The sequence below is a fragment of the Paramisgurnus dabryanus genome, chromosome 3, assembly GCF_030506205.2.
Source record: "Paramisgurnus dabryanus chromosome 3, PD_genome_1.1, whole genome shotgun sequence".
Taxonomy (NCBI): Eukaryota; Metazoa; Chordata; class Actinopteri; order Cypriniformes; family Cobitidae; genus Paramisgurnus; species Paramisgurnus dabryanus.
This window is the reverse complement of record NC_133339.1, coordinates 1472492-1486697: the sequence shown is the minus strand read 5'-3', so window position 1 is coordinate 1486697 and position 14206 is coordinate 1472492. Positions and strand designations below refer to the sequence as shown.

Here is a 14206-nt window from a genome sequence, read left to right as displayed (position 1 = left end):
AAGTATAATTTAATTTGTGTTCCTTCATATAAGATGAAGACCATTATATCAGTCTTTATTTTTACAACAAATGTCAATGCAAAGAAACAAATGCTACATTATATAAATACCTGAGATTTAAATATTTTTCAAAACATGTATGCAAAAGTGAAAGATGATCTGTGCACAGTTAGATGATAAAGATTACCAAATAACCATGAGTCCAACGTAAACTAATACTGATTTTAAACTTCTTTGATATAGTATTGATATGATAACATAATACAGAGAAATACAGGAGCAATGAATAACTTGATCCTGTAAACAATGTGACAGTAATTGATGTGTATTTAAATCCATAGAGAGAAGATAATACTCACAGAGAACTAGAGGAAGAGAAATCAACTCCATACTGATCTACTGATGACTGACACTTAAACAAACACTTGAGACTTCCAAAACAATGAAAATTACAGGGAAACCTTCAGGAACGGAACATAAAGTCAGACATAAATGCGTCTTATACTATAACGGTACAACATGTAACATTTGGTAAAATGTAACATTACATTTTGTTTCCTATAGAAATGTCTTGTTATTTCTCCTTATCAAACAGCATGCAACTGTTTAATGTAAACATCATCGGTTTGTTATCATAACCACATAATACTTTGAATGTATAATAAATCAATTTAACTTGTTTTATCTTTTCTCTTGTTAACATGGCCATATTTGTAACTTTATACTAGTACAAATGACAAATAAAATGCACGTTTTCAAACACGCTGCTATTTAATAACACGGAGCTGAAGCGAAAGTGAAACCAAAACCACAATGATGTCATCTCCATCTGTTTAACAGACCGCTTACACTGATTTTTTTTTAAATAACATTTTATACATTCATAACAAACAAACAAAAACAACAAGCGACCTACTGTACAGCGTTTACAAAGTATACAGTACACGTAATAAAATTACTTTTGAGAGTTAGGAAACATAGTTGGAAAAAGCATCTGTTTGGCCACAACTAGCCCAAAACATTATAAACCGTCTGAAATAACGGTGTTATTTCTGTATATTTACCTGTGTTGATAAAGCTTTAGTTTCAGCAGCCATTAATTCAGTCCATCAAGAAAACAATCATTCAGTATTCAAATGGACTGGTCTGGTACAAGAGTAAACCTTTGTTATCTTATGTGGCGAGATAAAGAAAATGATGCGTCAGTGTGACCACAGTGTGGCGTTAATTTGAAGTTCGATTTCACGCTGTGCTGCGCAGACCACTCGATGACATCACAGTACCGCGAGAGCGATCTGAAAGCATACGGTGGAGTCGTTCGCGCGATACCTCAATGTCATAGACTGATCTCTCTGCGCATCGCTGTGTAAAATCAAACACACTATGTATTTAACAATATTTTCAGTCAGTCCCTCCTTTGTTGTTTTTTGGAGATGTTATTGTGACATCACTACTCTAATACATGCCAATTTGTCATTAAGACCCAATTTTTATTACATTACCTTTTTTGTTGATTACTCGTTTGTTTTCAAATTAAGTTTGTTGATTACAAGGTAACTACAAATCTGACCTTCTAGAATTGATTAAAATATTCAAAATAAAATGCATGAGCATTTATATTTCCAGATCTGGCTGCAGTGCAAAAATGTTCCTTCTTGTTTAATATAACAACTGGGTCAGTGGACTAAAAGTATATATTATTATTGTAAATGTATTTATTTGTATTATCTATTTCGCTTCACTCCACATAAGTTTTTTTTTTTTTTTTTGCATGAGTATGATAAGAATATTGTTAGGAATTGTAAAAGACTAGGAATACACAAAAAAATTGAGAAAAAATCCAAACGCACACGTTTGCTCAGTACAAACCACAGCCTTTAATATATTCAATTTTTAACATAATGAGGTTAATTTAACAAAGTTCGGTCATGTGATCCAACCAATCAGCACTAAGAGGTGCCTATAAATAGCAGTCCCTAACCTCTGTCCTGTGACAATTTTTTGCAGCATCTCTCCTCCACCCCATCACCTCACTCTCAGCTAGTACATCTATCCTAGTTAAAGAGGAGGGAGTACTCTGGGTTCAGGCAAAAATTCAGAGCTCGGAAACCCTCTTCTCGGACAGCACCCCAAATATGCTTTATCTTATTCCCTATCGATAACATGTTAAGGCAAACAAGTGAAATACATTAAGATAACATTTTGTATAAATATCCAAACTGTAAAATATGCAACTACATAGTTAGTTTGATTATAATAAAACAGAAACACCTTTTATAGTCTTGTTGACTTCACATTTAGAATGCGGTCATCACTCCCATAATTGACATTTGTGACTTAATGGGGATTTACTGAAAAGATTATTCATGAATATTAGGTCAGGACTGAAGTTCAAGTCATCTTTCAAGCTACAAGCTGCACACCAGACATCAAACCTTAATAAAAATATGCTAAAAACACTATTGTGCTATTAGACAATCAAAGATTAGCATGCTTTTACACTGATATATATGAAGGTTTGGATGGATAATATTAAGCATTAGTTAAAGTATTGCTGTATTTTCTCCTCTCTTTTAGTAAATCTAGGCATAAGTCACATCAACAGATCCAGAAGCCACATCTGAAAAAAAATATTTTGTATTATAAGACTATAAAAAATGTTAATCATTCAATATTGAATTGTAATCTTACATACTGAAAGATGTTGTTTTTATTTTGTTTATTATTTATGTAGTTGATCTCACCTTGATCTCTCCTCGTTTTCAGTTTAGAGTATACAGTGTCTTCACTTTCACTGTTAATTCCTAAAAATTTCAGAGTTGTGAAAATGAGAGAATTTTGAGAAATAACCAAAAATTTCCCATTTCTTTTCTGTCAGTTAGTTTCAATTCTGGGGAATGACACCAGTTTAACTGTTTATAGAAATTAAACAGAAATATTAGATATACAGCCACAGGCCACTTTGTTAGGTACACCTGTTCAAATGCAAATCAACCAATCAGATGCAGCAAATAAAGCAGATGGACTACAGCAGCAGAAAACCACACCGGGTGCCACTCCTGTCAGCTAAGAACAGGAAATGTAAGGATGATAATAAATGATGTTATAAATTGAACGGGTTGATTTAAGTCAAAAGATACTTTAACACTTGGTTGAAATGCACTTTAAACTACAATACACAGTGTTTGCTTGTTTACATGCGTTTCATTTTCTTTTGCCTTAAGTTTAATCACCAGTTTGTGATCGATTGCTAATGCCTCATTCAACCTGTGTGCGGAGCGTGCGGCTGACGTTCGTCCATTACAACATTGGACGTGACTGAAGCTGCATCGTCCGTGTCATATTTTCTATTTCCTCTTATACAGGTAAGAACGAGGGTTGTATAATGTTTGAACAAGTTATATATGCGTGTAAGACTGTAAGGAACATGCTAATGATTGTATTTATGTAAGCACATTTAGCAGACTAAACGTAACGTTTTGGGTCAGTGTAATCTGCGTGCTATCTGTGTAGCACATGGATGAGCACATGGATGAGCATGTTGATGTTAAAGCGTGGTGTTAATAGAACATCGCAGCCACCATTTTCTTTGTGTTTATAACGTTATATGTTTTATATCATAGGGATATGGTAAAAGTGTCATTGTTGAAGTTTAAGACAATTGAGTGTTACATGTGAAGAGGCAAAATAGTTTTATTTTTAAGCACAATGCTATTACTGAGGGTAAAATGTGTATTCTGAATTAATAATGACTATGAAACAGCAGTATATAGAATAAAAGAACATCTATTGTGCTGTTTATTGTTCTAAACACTACACAGGAAAGTTACATCTATTTTTGTTTAAATAATCTGTTTTATTAAATGTACTTTTACAAGGTTATTTGATATACTGATTTAAAGATGCTGTAAACACATTTTGATATACTGATTTATGATGTCATTTACACATTGTGATATACTGATTTAAAGGTGCTGTAAACACGTTTTGATATATTTTTAGTAACTCATGTTAAAGGTGTTCTAGTAATATGAAGTTATAACTTACCAGCTGATATTTTTTCTAATTGTGTAATAGAGACATTGTCACACAAAAGGGAAATGACATGTTTAAGTGTGATGCTGAGTAATTGTTTTATACTGTTCATGGTAAATACATTACAACATTGGACGTGACTGAAGCTGCATCGTGTCCGTGTCATATTTTCTATTTCCTCTTATACAGAGGCGTAACATTTGGAGGCACCGCTGGGATTGGTGTGCAGCGTGGTTCGGCGTCTCCAACAGATGTCCCCAGCCGTCACACATCCCTTTTAAACAACCCAGAGCATCAAAAAGCAGCTGGTGAATCAGCGACAGTGGTATTCCGATCGTCTTGGGCAGCTTGCATGTAATCTGAGGTATTTCTGCATACCAGGAGAGCTGCTATTACTACCTAAAGATTGAAAGGTACCACTTCATTGCTAACACACACACACTCAGCTGGAGAGATGGAGTCGACAGGGTTAGAGGAGTTACAGCTTGAGGTTATAAGGGCACTGTGTCTGTTACCCCGAGAAAGTTTGGTGGAGCTGTGTGACTATCTAATCATTGCCGGAGCAGAGTTTGAACATGTTACCAACAAGGGCCGAACTGCTCTCATCACACTCATTTCAAACCACATACAGAGAGAAGAGCTAGACGAGCTTGAGGATAAAGGTATGGCTGACTTACTCTATCTTCAAGACAAAATTTCTGAGCTCCAGATAGCTGATAAAGCTGAAACACCAAAGCAAGTCGGCGAGCAACAGAATGTGGAGGAGGAAAAAATATTGGAGGGAATTAAAGCCCTGCAGCTTCAACTAGCAAGCACACAGAAACAAAATGAAAACCTTAAGCCAGAAACAAAAGGAATTAAAAGCATTACCCCAACCAGACAGTTACCACAGAGTGTAGCCCATAGTCCTGCACCTAACCCATGGCAAAAGGACTTTAAGATAGCTGGTCAAATCGGTGAGCCCGGTCAGAAAGATAAGCTGACTTTTTCAAGTTTAGCACGTCAAATTGAACATGGCTTAAGCAAAGGGTTTCCAGAACTGGAGATAGTAGATGCAGTGATAAGGGCGATATCTCCAGGCATGCAACTTCGCAGCTATTTAGAAGGCAAAACCAACCTGACCTTACCCACATTGCGGCGAATACTGCGATGTCATTATCAAGAGAAAAGTGCAACCGACCTTTATAAGCAGTTAACCTCAGAGGTGCAGGGCATCAAAGAAACTCCACAGAACTTCTTTATTCGCACCTTCGACCTGAGACAAAAAATTTTGTTCGCTTCGCAGGAATCTGAGTCAGGTCTCCAATATGACCCTGGTTTAGTGCAGAAGATGTTTCTTCACACAGTGTTGACTGGCCTGCAGAATGACAACATCAGGAGGGATCTTCAGCCTTATTTGGAGCAAGCTGACATCTCGGATGAACTGTTGCTTGAGCGAGTGAATACAGCATGTGCTTATGAGACCGAGAGGCAGAACAAGAAAAAATTGTCAGGACAGCAAAAACCTGTTACCATCCATTCAGTCCAGTCCAGCGATGCTCCGGTTGAGAAGAATGAAAATCCACCAACCCAACAAAAGTCTAAAGTTTCCCCGTCTGTTCTTTCCCAGCTTGAGGAAATTAAAGCTGAAATGGCTCTGTTAAAAGATCTTAAAGCTGAAGTCTCTCACATTAGGGAATTCATGCACCAGCCCCAGCACATGCCTAGACAACCACCGCCAGCAGGGGGGGCCGATGGTGCATCAGGACCATTTTCAGGTCAGCAAGTGCAGGGCCCGGCACAGGGATACTGGTATACTGCGGACCCCAGACGTCGAGAGGGAACTGCTCAGTATCAGCAAAGGTTCGCCCCACAGCCCAGCTTCCCCTCATCAGATCGTGGCCAAAGGAGAAAATGTTTTAGTTGTCAACAAAGTGGAGTCGAAGATTATTGCACACACTGTTACAGGTGTGGCAGTAGCGAGCACTTTCTGGCGGGTTGTGGAGCAAGGGGACGGAGACAGTTTGGAGATGAGCCTTTAAATGGGGGAATGTCACTCGCACGGGACAGGGAGTGACCAGTAATACAGCGATGTCCCAGCAATGTGTGGATTCGAGACATGGGGGTGAAGAACTAATTCTAAAGCAAGGTGCATCCTGTAAGAAAATGCAATACTGTTCTCCGCCATGTCAAGTCGATACTGGGACAGCACACAAAAGAGAATGTCAAGCACTCTCATGTATGACTACAAACACCACTCCAGAAAGTGAAAGAAAGGCTAAAAGGGCGCCATTGGTAGGGGGAAAGCACATGGTTGATTGCTTTATCCAAGGCCAACGTGTTCAGGCTTTGTGGGACTCAGGCTCCCAAGTGACCATAATTGATGAGCTATGGAAAGAAACATACCTGCCAGATGCAAGATTAAGAGACATAATAGAAATTCTGGATATAACACAGACTTTTGACATACAGGCAGCAAATGGGGAGAGCATGCCATACACAGGTTGGGTCGAGGTAACTTTTAGATTAGCTTCAGGGGCTGCATCCAACACAGAAGTTATTGTTCCCACACTGGTATTGAAGGGTGGAAAGCTTGTTCAACCCATCATTGGATCTAATGTGATCAAGATCATCATCGACAGTGAACTGAAACAGTTAAACACTACTGACAGGGAAGGGTTAAGTAGAACAGTAAGGGCAGCCTTTCCTGAGCAAGCAGCGGCTTTTGTAGAGCAGGTAACTGCCGTTGTAGAGCAGGTTAGCACCACACCAGTGGATGAGTATATAGTCAAGACAAAAAGGGAGAGGATTAACATACCAAAACACACATCAGTCAGAGTTGAGTGTCATGTAAATATGGATTCCCCGCATGAAGACAACATACTGCTCTTCGAGCCAGATGTAAACCCCCGCTGGACAGAGGGACTCGAACTATGTGACATGCTCGTGAAAGTAAATAAGGGCAGCAGAAAACCCTCTATTACTTTAAGTGTGCAGAATATTACAGATCATGACATGATGCTAGCAGGGAAAACCGTAATGGGGACTGTCCAGCAGGTCCAAGCAGCCTACCCTGCCTCTATACTAGAGGGGCCCCGCCCTCCACTTTCAGCTACAACAAATCACATCAGAACTGATAACACTCAGACTACAGGCAATGTTTGGGATCCACCTGTGGACCTGGACCACCTCAGTGAGTCAGAACGTGAGGTAGTGAGTAAGATGTTACAAGAGGAATGTGCTTCTTTTTCAAGAACGGAGGATGATATTGGTTGTATAGAAAAACTTCAACTCAGCATCTCCCTGAAAGACACTGAGCCTGTCGCAAAAGCATACCTCTCTGTGCCTAAGCCACTTTACCGGGAAATGAAGGACTACTTGAATGACCTCATCGCTCAGGGCTGGGTGGAGAAGTCTAACTCGCCATACGCGTCACCAGTCGTGTGTGTTCGGAAAAAGGATGGGAGCCTCCGACTGTGTATAGACTTTCGTGAAGTGAACAGAAAGACCCTCCCTGACCGCCAGCCCCTCCCCAGAGTGCAAGACATAATGGATGGCCTAGGAGGAAATTCGTGGTTCTCCCTTTTGGACAAAGGCAAAGCATACCATCAGGGCTTTATGGCGAAGGAGAGCAGACCCATGACCGCTTTTGTCACACCATGGGGTCTTTATGAATGGATCAGGATCCCCTTTGGGCTAATGAATGCTCCAGCTGCCTTTCAGCGCTGTATGGAAGAATGCTTGGAGGGGCTGAGGGATGAGATCTGTATCCCATATTTAGACGACACCCTGGTCTTCAGTAGAACCTTCGAGGATCACGTTGAGAATGTGAGAACAGTGTTACAACGGCTACGACAGCATGGGATAAAGTTGAAACCAAGTAAGTGTGAAGTGTTTAAGCGTGAGGTCCGCTACTTGGGGCGCATTGTGTCTGCTAAGGGCAGTAAGATGGATCCGGCGGATACTGTGGCTGTAAGGGCCTTAAAGGAAAAGAGGCCACGGACTGTGGGAGAATTGAGAGCCATCATGGGGCTACTGAGCTATTACAGGCAATATATTAAGGACTTCTCCTGCATAGCCAACCCTCTTTATGCACTAATGGAATTGGACCCTGGTCCAGATAAGCAGAAGGACGGGAACGCCAGGACAAAAAGAGTGAAAGGAAAGTTTAAAGGGACACCATCACACAAGCCAATAACATGGACTGAAAAACATCAACACATATTGGAGAGATTGATTGACTGTCTGGTTGAGCCACCAATACTTGGATTTCCAGACTTCAACAAATCATTCATTCTACACACAGACGCTTCACAGCAAGGCCTGGGTGCAGTGCTTTATCAAGAGCAGGATGGGAAGCTTTGTGTAATAGCCTATGCATCTCGCACACTGACAAAAGCAGAAAAAAACTACCATCTACATTCAGGGAAACTTGAATTTCTGGCTTTGAAGTGGGCCATTACAGAGCGCTTTCGAGACTACTTGATCAGTTCATCTTGCACTGTATATACGGACAACAACCCACTCACATACGTGCTATCAACGGCCAAGCTGAACGCAACAGGACAGAGGTGGGTTGCTGAATTAGCGGACTTTGACATAACAATAAAATATCGGCCGGGCAGAGAGAACTGTGATGCTGATGGCCTTTCAAGAATGCCCTGTGACATAGAGACAATGATTGAAGAATGCTCAGAGGAAATGTCCTCCCCTTCTGTGCAAACAACAGTACAAGCGGTGGAAATGAATGTTTCACCCACTGTTTGGTCCATTATGGCTACTGGATGTACGGAAACGGATGAAGACATGCCTACGCCCCTTTCAAGAGCAGCTCTCTGCCAAGCTCAAAAAGATGATGAAGATATTGGCCCCATCATTGCCTGTAAACTGTCAAATGAAAGACCTGTAGGAAAGCAGTTAAAATCATTCAGTGCACAGAGCAGGTGTCTCCTCCGTTACTGGGAGAAGCTCAGCTTTGACGGAGATGGAATACTTCATAGAAAGACTGCAACCAAGACACAACTTGTTCTCCCTGAAATATACAAGTCAACAGTTATGAGACAGCTCCACAATGACATGGGACACCAAGGTGTGGAGCGCACAACATCACTGGTTCGGGATCGCTTTTTCTGGCCACACATGCAGAGAGAGATTGAACACTATGTCACTCAAAGCTGTACCTGCCTTAAACAGAAAAAACCCTGTAGAGAAACAAGAGCTCCACTCACGCCGATTGTCACCACTCAGCCATTCGAGCTCGTATCCATTGACTTTCTACACCTGGACAAGTGTAAAGGTGGATATGAATACATATTGTTAATTGTAGATCATTACACACGCTTTGCACAAGCTTACCCCACCACATCGAAATCTGCAAAAACTGTTGCTGATAAGATATTTAATGATTATGCGCTGAAGTTTGGGTTCCCCCTGAGGATTCATCATGATCAGGGAGGGGAATTTGAAAATCAGTTATTTGCACAGCTGAAGAGGAACTGTGGAGTAATGGGCTCAAGAACAACGCCGTACCATCCACAAGGTAATGGGCAGGTGGAGCGCCTGAACAGAACGCTACTGCAGATGCTGAGAACGCTCACAGAGAGGCAAAAATCAGATTGGAGAGAGTCGTTGCCCAAGCTTATCTACGCATACAACAGCACTCGATGTGAAGTCACAGGTTTCTCCCCCTTCTACCTCCTGTTTGGGAGATCACCGAGATTACCTGTGGATTTATTGTTTGGCTTGACACCAGAAACTGGGACTGCTGATCATCAGGAGTATATGAGAAGGTGGAAAGAACAGATGCAAGAGGCTTATGAAATCACAACGGAAAATGCGAAAAAATGTGCAGAAAAGAGTAAAAGAAATTATGACAGCAAAGTGAAGAGTTCTGTGTTGCACGAGGGTGACCGCGTTCTCGTCAGGAATTTGACACCCAGGGGCGGATCAGGGAAGCTCCGAAATCATTGGGAGGATTGCATTCACAAAGTTATCCGTCAAGTGGGAAAAGACATGCCTGTATATGAAGTAATATCAGAACAAGGCAAAGCAAGAGGACGTAGAATATTGCATCGTAACCTGCTGTTGCCATGTGACCATTTGCCACTGGAAATACAGTTGAAACCAGCTAAAGCAAAAAGACAAATCAAAGCAAGGACCCGTAAAGAAATGGAGCAAAAGCATCAAGAAGCAGACATTGAGGATAGTGATGAAGATGACTATGGATACTATTCGCCCAGAGATCAGCCTTTCCCTGTGAACCAGTCCGAAGTAAACACAGACAGTCAGGATGCTGACAAGGAAGCTGAACAACTTTCACAGGATGCTGAGCCTCAGCAACAGGACATTTGCCAGTCGGAACAGGATATTGGAGATGCACTGACAGAGAGGGACATGTCAGAACAACTGGAGACTATTGCTCAAGAGGACACTGCTTTGGAGGAGAGACCGTCCATAGTGCAGTCACCTGTTCAAAGTGAAACCCACTGTGCACATGAACAGCTATATCAGCGACCAGTCAGGGAGAGACGGCCTCCAAGAGTCTTCACATATGACCAGTTGGGCAATCCTGGTTGTTACAGCACCGGACTCACAAGTAACACCATGCATTGGTACCCACCAGCACCTTATAGAGCCATGCAAGTGGCAAGTGCATGGATGCCTCCAGGACAGCACTTTGGCTACCAGCCTGTTGTGGTACCAGGGTACTGAGTGTGCAACATACTTACCATACACCTACACTATACACTCATTGATGGACTGTTGAGCAATCTGTGTGTGAAACATACTTACCATACACCTACACTATACACTCATTGATGGACTGTTGAGCAATCTGAGTGTGAAACATACTTACCATACACCTACACTATACACTCATTGTTGGACTGTTGAGCAATCTGAGTGTAAAACATACTTACCATACACCTACACTATACACTCATTGATGGACTGTTGAACGTACTGAGTGTGAAACATACTTACCATACACCTACACTATACACTCATTGATGGACTGTTGAACGTACTGAGTGTGAAACATGCTTACCATACACCTACACTATACACTCATTGATGGACTGTTGAACAATCTGAGCATAAACCAAGGGACAGGCCGAGAGCTAACATGTGCACTACACACACTCCTGGACTTTTGAATAAGCTGAGTGCTTGTATAAGAACTGTTACAAAGGTAATCTGGTGACATCATATGTACTGTTTAATTGCCTTCCTCATTACCCATCTGTTGGTTGGGATGTCGAGGACGACATCTGTGTTGAAGGGGAGTATGTAAGGATGATAATAAATGATGTTATAAATTGAACGGGTTGATTTAAGTCAAAAGATACTTTAAATGTAGTTTAGTAATGCATTGTTTTTTTGTAAATCTGTGTTTAAAATGCTGTTTATTTGTTTACTTCCATAACATTTTGTGGAAATGCACTTTAAATTACAATATACAGTGTTAGCTTGTTTACATAAGTTCCACTTCCTTCTGGTGTAAGTTTAATTATCAGAATGTGATCGATTGCTAATGCCTAGTTCAGCCTGTGTGTCAATCATACATTGCTGTTTGAGTAAAAGAGGCTAAAGAGATGAATACGATAAAAAGAAGATTTGTGTTAAAATTATGTTTTATTTACTTTAATAACACTTGGTTGAAATGCACTTTAAACTACAATACACAGTGTTTGCTTGTTTACATGAGTTTCATTTTCTTTTGCCTTAAGTTTAATCACCAGTTTGTGATCGATTGCTAATGCCTCGTTCAACCTGTGTGCGGAGCGTGCGGCTGACATTCGTCCATTACAACATTGGACGTGACTGAAGCTGCATCGTGTCCGTGTCATATTTTCTATTTCCTCTTATACAGGTAAGAACGAGGGTTGTATAATGTTTGAACAAGTTATATATGCGTGTAAGACTGTAAGGAACATGCTAATGATTGTATTTATGTAAGCACATTTAGCAGACTAAACGTAAAGTTTTGGGTCAGTGTAATCTGCGTGCTATCTGTGTAGCACATGGATGAGCACATGGATGAGCATGTTGATGTTAAAGCGTGGTGTTAATAGAACATCGCAGCCACCATTTTCTTTGTGTTTATAACGTTATATGTTTTATATCATAGGGATATGGTAAAAGTGTCATTGTTGAAGTTTAAGACAATTGAGTGTTACATGTGAAGAGGCAAAATAGTTCTATTTTTAAGCACAATGCTATTACTGAGGGTAAAATGTGTATTCTGAATTAATAATGACTATGAAACAGCAGTATATAGAATAAAAGAACATCTATTGTGCTGTTTATTGTTCTAAACACTACACAGGAAAGTTACATCTATTTTTGTTTAAATAATCTGTTTTATTAAATGTACTTTTACAAGGTTATTTGATATACTGATTTAAAGATGCTGTAAACACATTTTGATATACTGATTTATGATGTCATTTACACATTGTGATATACTGATTTAAAGGTGCTGTAAACACGTTTTGATATATTTTTAGTAACTCATGTTAAAGGTTATCTAGTAATATGAAGTTATAACTTACCAGCTGATATTTTTTCTAATTGTGTAATAGAGACATTGTCACACAAAAGGGAAATGACATGTTTAAGTGTGATGCTGAGTAATTGTTTTATACTGTTCATGGTAAATACATTACAACATTGGACGTGACTGAAGCTGCATCGTGTCCGTGTCATATTTTCTATTTCCTCTTATACAGAGGCGTAACAGAAACCAAGGCTACAATTCAAACAGGCTCACCAAAATTGGGACAATATATGATAGGGAAAACCAGCAGCCATATCACCCTGTAGCCCAAGACAGCTTGCCCACTGAAGCTAAGCAGGGCTGAGCCTGGTCAGTACTTGGATGGGAGACCACCTGGGAAAACCAGGTTGCTGCTGGTAGAGGTGTTAGTGAGACCAGCAGGGGGTGCTCACCCTGTGGTCTGTGTGGGTCCTAACACCCCAGTATAGTGACGGGGACACCATACTGTCAACAAGCACCGTCTTCCGGATGAGACGTTAAACTGAGGTCCTGACTCTTTGTGGTCATTAAAAATCCCAGGATGTCCTTCGAAAAAGAGTAGGGGTGTATCCTGGCCAAAACTTGCCCATTGGCCTACTAATCATCCCTCATACTAATTGGCTATATCACTCTATCACCTCTCCACTAGTAAGCTGGTGTGTGGTGTGTGGTGGGTGTACTGGCGCAATATGGCTGCCGTCGCATCATCCAGGTGGATGCTTCACATTGGTGTATGGTAGAGAAATTTTGAGTGTTTTATCTTACAGATTAGTATTATCTTTTATATGGTATGTTTTTAATGTCTACATAAATAAAGTTGTCTCTCTGTTGCTTGAACATGAATGTGTAGGTCCATAGCTGGGCCTGGAGGAGATAAGGGTGTCCTTGGTAAGGATAGCGAAATAGTTGTATGATGTGTTAGAGAACAAAGACACTGAGTTTTACCACCCATGGGAGGATTAATGTACCAGCTTGGAATGTTATAGAGATAAAGTCCCAGCATCACCAGGTTGTCATGAGTTATGAGAAGGAGCTAAGGGGCCTAAAGGCAGGAGTCTGCTGAGCATTGGGATAGTACAGAGTGAAAGAAAGGCAGGGCTACTGGACCACTATTGGACCACTATATAATATACTGAAAAACTCAGAACGGGGTCATTGTCATTATCATTTTACCAGGTGTACACCCTATGACCAGTATTGTGTTTCAAGCTGTCTGATACAATTCTTTAATAAAATACTTTGAAGAGAATTTTACATCTCAACCGTCTCTGATTCTCCTGAAAAAATCCACGACAGGTGGTGGTTGAGGAGATTCCCCCGTTCATATGTAAAGCCCTTTGAGTACTGAGAAAAGAGCTATATAAATGTAAGGAATTATTATTAAAACATTCCTTGGTCTGATGAATCTCAGTTCAATTTTCTTGGCACACTTTGAGCCCAATTAAGCATTAGTTTAATAAAACACAATTATGTAATTAGTACCAATTTAGCATCATTTAAATGCCACGGATAATCTAAGTATTTCTGACCATGTCCATCTCTTTATGACCACAGTGTACCCATGTTCTGATGGCAACTTCCAACAGGATTATGCACAATGTCTTAAAGCTTAAATAATTTCTAACTGGTTTCCTGAACATGACAATGAGTTCA

At 40.4% G+C, this 14206-nt stretch overlaps 1 pseudogene; it reads left to right on the top strand.

Annotated features, from left to right (window-relative positions):
- The first annotated feature begins 12816 nt into the window (after positions 1–12816).
- LOC135734299 (5S ribosomal RNA) lies at positions 12817–12933 on the top strand (annotated as a pseudogene).
- Positions 12934–14206: the final 1273 nt, after the last annotated feature.